Source organism: Brachyhypopomus gauderio, unplaced genomic scaffold (genome assembly GCF_052324685.1).
Source record: "Brachyhypopomus gauderio isolate BG-103 unplaced genomic scaffold, BGAUD_0.2 sc108, whole genome shotgun sequence".
NCBI classification, from domain to species: Eukaryota; Metazoa; Chordata; class Actinopteri; order Gymnotiformes; family Hypopomidae; genus Brachyhypopomus; species Brachyhypopomus gauderio.
In genome coordinates, this window is record NW_027506929.1 from 364,522 (window position 1) to 379,299 (window position 14,778).

The following is a 14,778-nucleotide window of genomic DNA, read 5'->3' on the forward strand; positions in this document are numbered from 1 at the left end:
ATATATATATATATATATATATATATATTATAGTTTTCATTGTTCTTAATAACCAGATTTCACTTTTGAACACCTGAAACTGAGAATCCAACAGTAGATTCTTCTACGCAAAATACAACATATCGTGTTAATTTACGACATAATATTTGTGGCTTTAAAAGAACGATACACAAACAGACAGACCCACAGCCGCACATCCACATTCACAGGCCCTGAGACCTTATGTGTGCTTTTTGGTGTGTTAGCGGTATGTGCAGCAGTGTTTTGATGGATCTTCCACGGTGCTCACTGGAGCCTTGTGCATATATATGGAATTTGTGAATATCTAAACCATTATTTAGCATCCAAATCAGTTCTGCTTGTCTGGCTGATGGACAATTTGGGCGTGACCCTGGTCCGTCTCGCACAGCCGACGCTGGGGGCTTCTTGCACATCGTCGGGATGTTCACGTCAGTCCCTTTAGCCTGGAATTCTTTTATCCTTTTAACATGCAGGCAGAGGAGGCCATCATGAAATATGCATGTGGGAAGAATGGCTTTTCCATATTCTTATTAGCAATTATTGGTATGATTTCTGTAATGGCATGAAGATATTTTGAGATTTATTTTTTTTATTAAAGTTTCAGCCTAGATTTTTTTGGTTATAAATTCACAACATTAAAATATGTAGTACAAATATTTCCGTATGGTTTTAAAATTCATATTGGTATATTTAATTATACTGAAGACACACATTTGTCAACATATACTCTCTCTCTATGTATATATTTATTTGACAAACAATATTTTATACATAGGCAACATGTGTTAATGATAGATTAATAATCTGTTAATGATCTGGGGTGTGTTGGCCAGTTATGGTCTACAGTGTGTATGGTCTATGGTGTGCAGTGTGTTCTACGGTGTGCAGTTATGGTCTATGGTATGCAGTGATGATCTATGGTGCGCAGTGATGGTCTATGGCAGGGGTACTCAACTAAATTTGTCCACTGTCCAATTTTGGCAGATACCTGTGGTCCGTATCCAGTTAATCAGGAATGAGATTGGGTCCAGACAGGACTGCGTTCGGGTCCGGATCCGGACCGCGGTCCGCCAGTTGAGTACCCCTGGTCTATGGTGTGCAGTGATGGTCTATGGTGTGCAGTGATGATGTACGGTATGCAGTGATGGACTATGGTGCGCAGGGATGGTTTATGGTATGCAGTGATGGTCTATGGTGTGCAGTGTGGTCTATGGTGAGCAGTGATGGTGTACGGTATGCAGTGATGGTCTATGGTGTGTGCAGTGATGTGTGTGGTGTGTGTGTGGTGTGCCTGTGCCATGTTTGCAACCTATTCATTTTGAGTTCTGTATGGAAATCCAAAATATTCTCCCAGCATTGAATAAACGTCCTGAAGGCTTATTAATGTGCAAATAGCCTCTCTCTCTGTCTCTCTCTCCCTCTCTCTCTCTCCCTCTCACAGAGAAACCCAGAGGCCCTGAGCTGTTTAAGAGAGAGATTCAGGATTTAAGCTTGTGGCAGTTCACTGGGGAGCCCTACATCAGTATTTAATTCTCAGACTCGGTATGTGTGTGTATTTGTGTGAGTCTGTTTCCACGCCAGTGAGGGAGTGTGTGTACCCATACGGTATGTGTGTATGTATGTGTGTGTGTGTGTGTGTGTGTGTGTGATGGAGTCCATTACCCAGTATAAGTGTGTATGTTTACTCATCTGTACCATGCTTAAATAAGTTCCTTCAGCTCCTCTTACTTGCTCAATAACCTCACTGGCTGCCCAGTGAAATTGCCTTCACAGATGGGACATATTGTGATTCTGATAGCATGCAAGACCTTACTCAACACACACACACACACACACACACACACACACACACACACACACACACACACACACAAGCACACACACAATACAAATCTCAGGATAAAAGCCCTGTAGGATCAAACTTTACCCTTACGAATGCCAATAGGATTATTGCAGTATTAGTAAATGATACAGTCTATAGCAGAAAAGATGACTACAGACGACTGACACACACCAGAGCATCCTGGGACATGGAGTCCTTCTGCTGGGCTGCTCACATTTAGCTTATGAAATACTCTACAGCAAATATAAATATTAATCAGGATAAAGTTTCCAGACTGAATTTCTTATGCATTTATTCCTATGCATTTATTGCATTTAGGCATTTATATATATATATATATATATATATATATATATATATATATATATAAAGGAAACACTAAAATAACACATCCCAGATCTCAATTTATGAAAATCTTTATTTATTACATAGTGGAATGCGTTGAGAACAAAATATATAAATCATATGTAATCATATGTATATGTAAATCAATATTATTTTCCCATGGAGGTCTGGATTTGGAATCATACTCAAAATCAGAGTGGCTGATTCAACTTCAGTGGAATTTCCTCAAGTTAAAATGAGGCTCAGTAGTGTGTGTGGTCTTCACGTGCCTGTATGACCTCCCTACAACACCTGGGCATGCTCCTGATGAGGTGGCGGATGTTCTCCTGAGGAATCTCCTCCCAGACCTGGATTAAACCATCAGTCAACTCCTGGACAGCCTGTGGTGCAACGTGGCATTGGTGGATGATGTCCCAGATGTGCTCGATAGGATTCAGGCCTGGGGAACGGGCAGGCCAGTCCACAGCATCAATGCCTTCATAATGCAAGCATAATAATGCTGACACACTTCAGCCACATGAGGCCTAGCATTGTCATGCATTAGAAGGAACCCAGGGCCCACTGCAACAGCATATGGTCTCAATGGGTCTTAGGATCTCATCCTGGTACCTCAGGCTAGCACATAGAGGTCTGTGCGGCCCTTCAAAGAAATGTTTCCCCACACCTTTACTGACCCACTGCCAAACTGGTCATGCTGGAGGATGTTGCAGGCAGCAGAACGTTCTCCACGGCGTCTCCAGACTCTGTCACGTCTGTCACATGTGCTCAGTGTGAGCCTGCTCTCATCCGTGAAGAGCACAGGGTGCCAATGGCAAATCTGCCAATCTTGGTGTTCTCTGGCAAATGCCAATCACACTGCATGGTGTTGGGCTGTAAGCACAAGCCCCACTTGTGGACATCAGGCCCTCATACCTCCCTCATGGAGTCTGTTTCTGACAGTTTGAGCTGAAACATGGATATTAGTGGCCTGCTGGAGGTCCTTTTGCAGGGCTCTGGCAGTGCTCCTCCTGTTCCTCCATGCACAAAGGAGGAGTTAGTGGTCCTGCTACTGGGTTGTTGCCCTCCTACGGCCCCCTCCATGTCTGCTGGTGTACTGGCCTGTCTCCTGGTGTACTCCTCCATGCTATGGACACTGTGCTGACAGACACAGCAAACCTTCTTGCCACAGCTCACATTGATGTGGCATCCTGGATGAGCTGCACTACCTGAGCAACTTCTGTGGGTTGTAGACATCGCATCATGCTACCTCTATGGTGAGAGAACTGACAAAATTCCAAAGTGACCAAAACATCAGCCAGAAAGGATGAGAACAGAGAAAAGGTCTGTGGTCACCACCTGCAGAACAACTCTGCTGTCTGTTCCATTTGCACAACGGCAGGTAAAATTTATTCACAATCAGTGTTGCTTCCTAACTGAACAGGTTGGTTTCACAGAAGTGTGGTTGACTTGGAGTTACATTGTGTTGTTTAAGCTTGCGCTTTATTTTTTTGAGCAGTGTATACACACACACACACACACACACACACACACACACACACACACACACACACACACACACACACACACTATATTGCCAAGTATTTGCTCACCCATCCAAATTATCGGAATCAGGACTCAGGTGATTCAAATCACTTCTATGGTCACAGGTGTATAAAATTAAGCACCAAGGCATGGAGACATTACAAACATTAGTGAAAGAATGGGTCACATTCAGGAGCTCAGTGACTTCCAGCGTGGGGCTGTGATAGGATGCCACCTGTGCAACAAATCCAGTTGTGAAATTTCCTCCTTTTGTGGGAGCAGTTTGGAGCTGGCCCCTTCCTCTTCCAACATGACTGTGCACCAGTGCACAAAGCAAGGTCCATAAGGGTCCATGGATGGCAGAGTTTGGTGTGTGGATGAACTTGACTGTCCTGACCTTAACCTTTGGGATGAATTAGAGCGGAGACTGAGAGCCAGACCTTCTCGTCCAACATCAGTATGTGATCTCACAAATTTGCTTCTAGAAGAATGGTCAAAATCCCCATAAACACACTCCTAAACCTTGTGGACAGCCTTCCCAGACAAAGGGTGGACCAATGTCATATTTAACACTATGTATTATGGAATGAGATGTCACTTAAGCTCATATGTGTGTCAAGGAAAGTGTACTTATATCTACAGTATATTAGGGGTGTGAGATCTCGCAAGATGTAACTCAGCGATATTTCTCGTTGCGGTAAAATTTTTTTTTTGGATTTGTGATCTGGCAAGCAGCCAAAATTACGTCAGAAAATACAGGTATTACTATTGAAGATGCCCCCGCCACTTTCAAATTGTTTGTTTGGCAGCGGAAATGATAAATGGCAAGAGAATGACTGATAAGACACTGACCATATTCAAACATTGTATGAAAATAATGCCGTACACCGCGACTAATACGAGCACGATACAGAGACATTTACAGCACCACCACAGCTCAGTACTCAAATCAACATATCTCACTTGAACAGAGGTAGCAGGGACAGAAAGGCACGTTTTGGCAAGTTTAGACAGCAAAGGATATCAGGAGCAGTGTGGGGATGCTAATATGTGGACATGCTAATATTCTTAAAAATGAACATGGCAGTGTAGTTGCAGCAAATTCAGTGACATACTTGGTCAGACTCTGTTTGCATTATTTGCACTCTGTATTGATAGAGAAGAACTTTTTATTATACATAATACTCTTTCTCACGCTGTACGCACAAGAACATTGTTAGTTTTTTTCTATACTGTATTTACGATTAAAGCGTATCTAAATCTAGGGTCACGCTTAATGATGAAAACTGCTTAACGATGGACTTTTCAGTCTCTAACCCCGTCATTAAGCGGGGACTCTGTAATATTTTTAATATTGTTTGCGCTTGTAAAAAGGAGATATATTTAATTTTATTCATTTTATTTTAACTTTTATGAAATTTTATTTTTATTTCAATTTGTAGAGGAAGAAGTTTATTAAGTTCATGCTTACATCTTGCATGTTAAGAGTTATAATAATACATTTACAAAATGCATGTGTAACTCAGATAAATAAAAGTCTGTTGTCCAGTCATATAATTTGTCATTTTAGTGTTCTTAAAATCTCGTCTCGTCACGTTCTCGTGAACCCAATATCGTGTCTTGTCTCGTCTCGTGAGCTGAGTGTATCACACTCCTAAATATATATATATATATATATATATATATATATATATATATATATATATATATATATATATATATATATATATTAGTATATATATATATATATATATATATATATATATATATTAGTGCTGTCAATTCCAGGTGCCGCGATTAAAAGTCCTCTCCAGGATTTTGCTCAGGCTTCCTGGATTTTGTTGTTTCCACTAATTTTACTTGGATTGCTAATTAGAAAATCTAGCAAGCTTGAGCAAAATCCTGGTGAGGACTTTTAATCGCGGCACCTGGAATTGACAGCACTAATATATATATATATATATATATATATATATATATATATATATATATATATATATATATATATATATATATACACACACACACACACACACACACACACACACACACACACACACGCATGCACTCACCAGCCACCTTATTAGGTACACCACCTTACTTGGTAATAGCGGGTTGGTCCCCCTTTTGCCTTCAGAACTGCCTTAATCCTTCGTGGCATAGATTCAACAAGGTACTGGAAACTGAATGATAGCATCACACAGTCGGCTGCACATCCATGATGCGAATCTCCCGTTCCACCACATCCCAAAGGTGCTCTATTGGATTGAGATCTGGTGACTATGGAGGCCATTCGAATAGAGTGAACTCATTGTCGTGTTCAAGAAACCAGTTCTGAGATGATTCGTGCTTTATGACGGCGCGTTTTATCTTGCTGGAAGTAGCCATCAGAAGATGGGTACACTGTGGTCATAAAAGGATGGACATGGTCAGCAACAGTACTCAGGTAGGCAGTGGCTCTGACACAATGTTCAATTGGTACTAATTGGCCCAAATTGTGCCAGGAAAATCCACACCATTGCACCACCACCACCAACCTGAACCGTTGATACTTGGATCCATGCTTTCATGTTGTTGACGACAAATTCTGAACCAACCATCCAAATGTTGCAGCAGAAATCGAGACTCATCAGACCAGGCAAATCTTCTATTGTCCAATTTTGGTGAGCCTGTGCAAATTGTAGCCTCAGTTTCCTGTTCTGAGCTGACAGGAGTGACACCTGGTGTGGTCTTTTGCTGCTGTAGCCCATCCACCTCAAGATTCGACTTGTGCATTCAGAGATGCTGGTCTATCAGCTCGAACCAGTCTGGCAATTCTCCTCTGACCTTTGGCATCAACAAGGCATTTGTGCCCACAGAACTGCCACTCACTGGATATTTTCTCTTTTTCAGACAATTCTCTATAAACCCTAGAGGTGGTTGTGTATGAAAATACCAGTAGATCAGCAGATTCTGAAATACTCAGATCAGCCCATCTGACACTAACAACCATGCCACGTTCAAAATCACTTAAATCACCTTTCTTCCCCATTCTGATGCTCGGTTTGAACTGTAGCAGATTGTCTTGGCCATGTCTACATGACTAAATGCATTGAGTTGCTGCCATGTGATTGGTTGAATCAACATTTGCGTTAATGAGCAGTTGGACAGGTGGCCGGTGAATGTCTGTGTGTGTGTGTGTATGTGTGTGTGTATGAGATTTCAGGTGAGTAGATGCAGAGCTTCAGTGTAGTGTCATATTCTTTTCCAGAATATGTCAAGAGATCTCCTTCCATTCATCTCAGCAATCATCAACAACTCCTTAGTTTCGGGTCATGTACTTACTGTGTTCAAGATGGCAAGCGTGGTACCAATCTTAAAAAAAGCAACACTTGACACCTCTGACATGAACAACTACAGACCAGTATCACTTCTTTTTTTTCTATCAAAAACTCTGGAGCAAGCAGTCTATGACCAATTATCATTCTTCCTCACCCAGAACCACCTCCATGATCCTAATCAGTCTGTCTTCAAACGCACACACTCAAGAGAAACTGCCCTCAAAGCAGTGACAGAGAAGCTCCATGCTGCCAAGGCTAACAAGCTATCATCAGTTTTAATTCATCAAGATCTTTCTGCAGCCTTTGACATGGTCAACCACAACATCCTCCTCTCTGTTCTTTCTAGCCTTGGTGTGACTGGCTCTGCATGGAAATGGTTTCAGTCATATCTTGAAGACCATTCCTATCATGTAACATGAAGATGATCCACATCTAATCCATGTAAACTTTCTACTGGAGTCCCCCAAGGCTCAGTCCTAGGCCCTCTTCTCTTCTCTTTATATACTCGTTCCCATGGTGACATTTTTTTGTCCCATGATTTCTCTTATCATTGCTATGCTGATGACACCCAGCTAATTCTTTCCTTCCCTCATTCTGACACCCAGGTTTCTAGGCGTATCTCGGCATGCTTGGCAGATATTTCTTCATGGATGACTGCTCACCACTTGAAGCTCAACCCTAGCAAAACTGAGTTTCTGTACATTCCAGGAACCCCAAGCCCACACAACGACCTCACAGTTTCCTTTGAGAATACCTTGTTAACATCATCAGAAACTGCTCGAAGCCTGGGTGTAACGTTGGACAACAAGTTGTCCTTCTCAACACGTTTCAAAACTGACCAGATCCTGCAGATTTCTCCTCTGCTACATATGGAGAATACGAACCTTCCTTTCACAGGAAGATACTCAAGTGCTTGTGCAGTCTCTAGTCATCTCAAAGCTGCACTACTGCAATTCCCTACTTGCAGGTCTTCCTCTACGGGTCATCAGAACTCTACAATTAATTCAGAATGCTGCAGCACGACTGGTCTGCAATCTCCCCAAGTTCTCACATGTGACTCCTCTGCTACGCTCTCTTCACTGGCTTCCAGTAGCGGCACGCATCAGATATAAAACCTTGATGCTTGCTTACAAAGCCAAAAATGGACTAGCCCCTCCCTACATGATGTCCATGGTCAAAAGCCGATACGTACAGCGAGCACTCAGAACCTCAAGTTTAGCTCAACTCGAAACTCCATGCTTAAAATCTCATGAAAGACAAAGCTCCAGACTATTCTCCATCCTGGCTCCAAGATGGTGAAACAATCTTCCATTAGCTGCTCGGACTGAGTCTATTGCTATCTTCAAGCGTAGACTGAAGACTCACCTGTTTGTTGAGTTCTTAACAGAGCACTAACTCGGCAGATACCACTTGCCGTTGTTCTTAAATTGTATGTCTGTCTATGGTTATTTGTGCTTCTTGGCAAACGTTTAACTTGCAAAACACTAGGTAATGACATTGACTCCTGTAGTTTAGTAGTAGTCTGACTCAATGGTATCTTGAATTCTGGCCTATCCGTACTATTACCTAAGATGAGTTCTGTGATCAGATGCAAAGCACTTTGTAAGTCGCTCTGGATAAGAGTGTCTGCTAAATTTCGTAAATATAAATGTAAATAATTGTAGTTCCAGAGAAACATTGTATTTCGTGCTTTGTGCCTTATGTCACCAAACATTTGTGTTTGCTTTTATGACACAACTTCCCTTTGACTGCAGATCATTAGAAACACAAGCTGACATTTGAGGTTTCAGTTTCTTGTCACCATGAAAGAATCCCAAGTCCAGCTCTGTTTCATAGCTTGAGTCATTACTCCAGTTTGAAAGACAGAGGTGCACTATAGCACCCTGACCCCTTGACCCCAAACCCCAACATACCTGTCTCTCATTCTCTCACTGTGTGTGTGTGTGCGTGCACTTTTACTCTGAAAGAGAAACAACGACTGTGAGTACAGATGAGTTATTGCTAGACCTGGTGGCCACTCTAGCAAAGTGGGCATTTAAATTTATGACTCCACCAAGTTCACAGTACCGACCTGGAAACCGAGCAGGCCCCTCCCAGACCTGGAGACCAATCAGGCCCCTACCTGACCTGGAGACCAATCAGGCCCCTCCCAGTCCTGGAGACCAAGCAGGCCCCTCCGAGACCTGGAGAACGAGCAGGCCCCTCCCCGACCTGGAGACCAATCAGGCCCCTCCCTGACCTGGAGACCAATCAGGCCCCTCCCTGACTTGGAGACCAAGCAGGCCCCTCCCTGACTTGGAGACCAAGCAGGCCCCTCCCTGACCTGAAGAACGAGCAGGCCCCTCCCAGACCTGGAGACCGATCAGGCCCCTCCCTGACCTCAGAATCCTGGTGTGGCTACAGGTTAACTTGCAGGGTCCGGGCAATTGGCTGCAGCTCTTTATGGTGTGTATATACGAGCGCACTGTGTGATCCTCTGTCTAACTATACTGCTCTACAATACCTGTCACATGTCCTAGTATGGTGAGAGTATGTGTGGGCACATGCACGTGTGTATGTGTGTGTGTGTGTGTGTGTGTGTGTGTGTGTGTGTGTGTGTGTTCGTGTGTATAAAATGTGTTCCAAGTTATGGACAAGTCCACAGTCTGCTTGGAAGGACAACAACAATTATAATGGTGAGTTCTATTTCTGTGTCACATCCAGATTCACCTTTAGACATGGCCCAGTAATGGGCACTACTATTTTAGGATCACTTTGTGTTACGGAACAAAGCATGTACATCTATCTGTATGTGCGTGCATGTGTGTGTGTGTGTGTGTGTGTATGTGTGCATATTATATATATATATATATATATATATATATATATATATATATATATATATATATATATATATATGTGTGTGTGTGTGTGTGCGTACGTGCGCGTGTGTGTGTGTTTGGGGACTCCTGAGGAATGGTAGGTCAGGAGAACTGAGGATAAAGCTCTAGATGGGTGCCTCTCTGCAGCTCTCTGCTTAGATCGTATTGCCAGACAAACACAGTATCTAACTCTACACCATCCTTTAGAAACAACACTCCCACATGCTAACAAAGACCTAGTGAACGTTTGATGAATGAATTACTAGGCACCCTCCTTCAGCCCAGCAATACACACACACACACACACACACACACACTCACTCTCTCTCGCTTTCATAAACACCGTCTGGTCAGCTCTTAGACCTCCATTGGGGCTGGAGCACTTTACATTCAAGGTAAGACTACACACCCATGAATATACAAGTCCCTATCAATTAATAATGAATTAAACATGTGGCCTGCGTGAGCTGTGATAGAGGAGAACACAGGGGGTAGTCTGGGCCGCTACAGAGCGAGAGAGACAGAGAGAGAAAGAGAGGGCATGAAAGAGAGAGAGAGAGAGAGAGAGAGAGAGAGAGAGAGAGAGAGAGAGAAAGAGATGAGTACAGGAACATGCAATCTGTTGAAGAACACTGATGTTGGTATGAATGAGATTACAGGTCATGTTCCAAACACTAAAGTGTCATAATGTCCATTGTGCAACAGAACAATGACGGTGTGTGTTTTATAACCCTGTCCACACATACCTTACCCTGCTGACTTTAATTCCCATCACCTCTAGGTTTCTGCTGATGACACTGTCACCACAGAAGTCTTGCCAATGTCTGCGTGGCCTGCGTGTGGATATCACACCGGGCCGCTAGCTGCTTTAGCGTCCATGCTAAAAATAGGCCCGGGCTTTTGATGCTTTGCCACAGACAAGCAGGCAGGAAACCTTTGATTTTTCTTTTTGCTCTTGGTTTCACTCCCTGTTTTCTAGAGTTCATTAATATACTGAATAAAGCCCGAGTATCTGGCCAACAGGTGGCACTTCCTCCGAGGTCCGCCACAGTTCAGCTAAGCTTAGCATTTCCCAACATCACAGAGCCACGGCAACATGTGCTTGCCGCCGTATTTTTAGAAACGGGAGCTGTGCTTTTCTCGGAAAAGGGACATGAACTTCCAGTAGAGTTGAAGAGAGGAAGCACATGTTAGACTCGAGGATGATGAGGGCGGTGACGGTGATGATTGTGGTGGTGATGACGCTGAAGACTAGTGAAGACTACAGGCAGAATGAAACCGTGAAAACAGTTTACTTTTTCTATTTGTTAAAACATTTCAGCCTTTTGCTCGGTTTCCTTGTAGGGCAGCCTACAGAACATCTGTTCTTATTAGAAGTTGATCAATGGTTTACGTGTTTTCCTACTCTGGTTTTTCATTTGTAATAAGCAGAGATTTTTTTTTTGTCCCCACTAAACATTTACCCATGAATTAGCAAACAAATACTTTAACGAGTTTCTACTCTAACGAGTTCCTACTCAAGACATGTTTTCCTCTGCCCATTAGAGCAGATATACTGGAGCATCAGAGCTGCTGTTAATGACCTTTAGCTGGTGTGGCAAATATTAAGCATGACGGGTCTGTGTGTGTGTGTGTGTGTGTGTGTGTGTGTGTGTGTGTGTGTGTGTGTGTGTGTGTGTGTGTGTGTGTGTGTGTGTGTGTGTATGTGTTTCTGCATCCTTTGCCTCCTGAGAGATTACAGTAACGATACCAATTAACCCAAACTCATTAGTTGGGGAGTCTTCACTGTAGCACAAACATTCTACTCACCACACAAACACTGTCTGTCATTTAAAAAAACCACCACGTGTGTTTGTGTGCATGTGTATGTACAAGATGTAGAACTATAAGTTACATTACAAGGCAGAGTTCAAGCCCAGGGAGAGCAACACACTGAACTCAGGCCATTTCTGCACAAACACATGCATGCCCACTCACACACAAGCACCCCCCCCCCCCCCCCACACACACACACACACACACACGCATGCAGATGCACACACCCCAGCGCTCCAGATGATTAATTTTCATGTATGTTTGAATTCCTTTCCCCCCTTATAGTCAAAGCTCATGAACACTACCACATGCTTGCCACGCTGTGGTAGGTCATTCGGTCAGCTACGTCAGGACACTAGCCCAGGTTATCAGAACACATGTTGTGTGGAAGCTTAGCAGGACTTTGGTCAATCAGAGCACACATTGCGCTGAACCACTATGGGACAGTGGCCAATCAGAACCCACATTTCAGTGAACTACTGTGGCACTGTGGCCAATCAGAGCCCACATTGCATTAAGCCACAGCTGGACTGTGGCCAAACACAGCCTACATTGCGCAGAACTACACTGCTGTTGTCCAGGTAAGACAGACAGGGCAGAGAGTTTGGTTGTTGTCATGGAACAGAAGTATTTCCGAGGGCAGACGGGGCACAGCACTGGTTCCAAAAGGGCACGCTTGCAGTGACAGACTTGCAGGCTGGCTTAGGCTACTGCAATGCCCTCAAGGCAAATGCACTGCTAGCTATGAGCAGCATAACACTTTGGTAGGGTCATGTTTTTCAAAAACAAGCTGGTGACAAAATGTTATTTTGCAGCACAGTAAGAATGATCAAACTTCCTCAAACTGGTTCTTCATAGGGTAACTGCAATTTCAGAAGTGATTTGTAAGAACAATATGTAGCAAGTATGATTTTTTTGTACTTTATATAAATTATTAGTAAAAACATGTACCCCTAATAAAAACCAGCACTAACAAATGGTTCCTTTGATTCCTTATGAATGTACTATAACTGTGACATCCTGTTGTTATATACTGTAGTTTACTATGCTACAATAAATGATAACAATGTTTTCAGTATTGTATTTTTGAGTATTTTATTTAATTTCTACCTTAAGTAGGATTTTATTGTATTATTATGATCGTGTTGTATTTTATTGCTATCTATCTTTGTAAAGCACTTTGTGATAAAACCTAGATAAGTGTTATATAAATAAAGTTTTACTTACTTAGACCTCATTTGTTTTTGTTTTTTTCTTGTAATAATGATTTTCTAATATTTTAAAGTGAAATATATGTCACTAGAAAGGCAATTCTTCACCATAAACAAATGTGAACTCATTGTTGGTCGCAATGCTCTCAGGAGAAACTAAACGGATCAGAACTGCTTTCATGCAAATCTGATCAAAGCAATGAGAGCAGTACTATTGCACTCTGTTGCTATGGTTATTGTCAGTGACCAATATGCTTGCTGAATGAAATTTCTCCATCAATGAAATGAAAAACCAATTAATTTGGCATCACCTGACGTAAACCGTATTTAACAAACTGCACAATTATTTAATGTATTTGCTGTGTTTTATACATCCCCGGTAATTCAACTTCATGCAGTCTGTGTCTGGAGCCCGAGCTTGTGACTATGCAATACACATGTGTTACCCATGTTTGCTTAAAAAGGCCCCGGTTTTAACACAGCACACACACACAGCTCGTGCTGGCCGTCTCCTGCCACTGTCCGGGTCTTGTAAAGTGCGCGCTTGTACTGTTCCCTCCATCAGGAATTTAAAGCATACACAGTCCAGTGGAGCTGGTATTTAGTCAGGCTTCTACTGTTTCGGTCAGTGAGATTGTAGAAAATAATTGTAGGGCTGCGAATTCCATTTCGTGCTTTTGTCTGTGATTTCCAATTAACTCTTTGATGGCAGGTTCATATGTGCACTCTGCCGTCACGGCGAAAAAGAAAAGAAAAAGAAGCCAGTGTTTTCGGAGGAGCTTTCTCTTGCAGGAGTCTCGTGTGTTTGTGTGTGACACAGGATCATGAAAGAGGTAAACAGAGCGAATAGAGCGCGAGTAACATGCTCAAATTGCTTATGACTGATGCCCTGACGGGTTCTTTCGCAGTATTTCTTTACGGCAAAATCAAAACATTTTGCTTTTGGAATTCACAAACATGCTGTAGCAGGGAGCGAAATAAATTGGCGTCTTTGGTTTTGTTTGTGCGCCGTGCAAGATCACCTAACAGCCACGAGGCTTCATAACAAAGACTAGCGATCTCACTCACTCACCTCACATAAAAAAGAAAAGAAAGGGGCTCCTCTGTCTGGCAGTGACACGGAAGTAAGCTGCAATGATGGCATTTTTATATTCTCTCCCGCAGTATGAGACATCATATGCAAGCAGTGAGCTCTTAGAACTTGAAAAGTTTCCTAAGTTAAAAGATCCTCTTCCCCCGGTTCCGGTCTGATGTTTGCCTCGTGCCGTTTGTGTGAGGCTACGAGATGATGCTAGCACGTTAGTGAAAAGTCACACGCCTCTGACAGCCCTCCATACGCATTTGGGGGAGTAATTGACTTCTGTGCGCGCGTGCCTGCATGGGTACGTGGGTTATATATCTTGTGCGCGTGCCTGCGCGCGAGGCGCTCCTAAGAAAACACTTTTGCCTCTCTCACTCTTTCAAGAATCTTGTTAGACACAAAAAGTGCAGCCACGACTCTCATCCAAAACAGAAAAGAAGCATAAGGAAGAAGAAATAAAGAAATGTAAAAAAAAAATAAAACAAAATACTGTATACGCATGCGTGGCAGGTGGTGGTTGTGGGCTGTCTGGTTGCATTTCTGTCGCGGTTTGTAACGGCACAGTTTAAGAGTTTGAGTCTGACCTTGAGACGGTCTCTGTCTGGATCGTGTTAGTAGTCTCGCCTCCTCACTGTCGAGTCGCTGCAAAATCACGACATTGTTTATTCACTTTGATTTGTCAAAGATGCATGCAAGAGTATTGACAAAAGATCTCGCCTCTCTCTCTCTCTCTCTCTCTCTCTCTCTCTCTCTCTCTCTC

At 42.8% G+C, this 14,778-nt stretch overlaps 1 long non-coding RNA gene across 2 annotated transcripts in view; it reads right to left on the minus strand.

The window, feature by feature from the left end:
- LOC143497370 (uncharacterized) overlaps positions 1-14,387 on the minus strand; it is a 22,410-nt gene extending 8,023 nt beyond the window's left edge. Inside the window, exon 1 of one of the 2 annotated variants that reach the window (XR_013125862.1) lies at positions 14,010-14,387. This is a non-coding gene — a long non-coding RNA (uncharacterized LOC143497370). The remainder of the gene's footprint in view (positions 1-14,009) is intronic. The other variant, XR_013125861.1, reaches the window with a different exon arrangement.
- Positions 14,388-14,778: the final 391 nt, after the last annotated feature.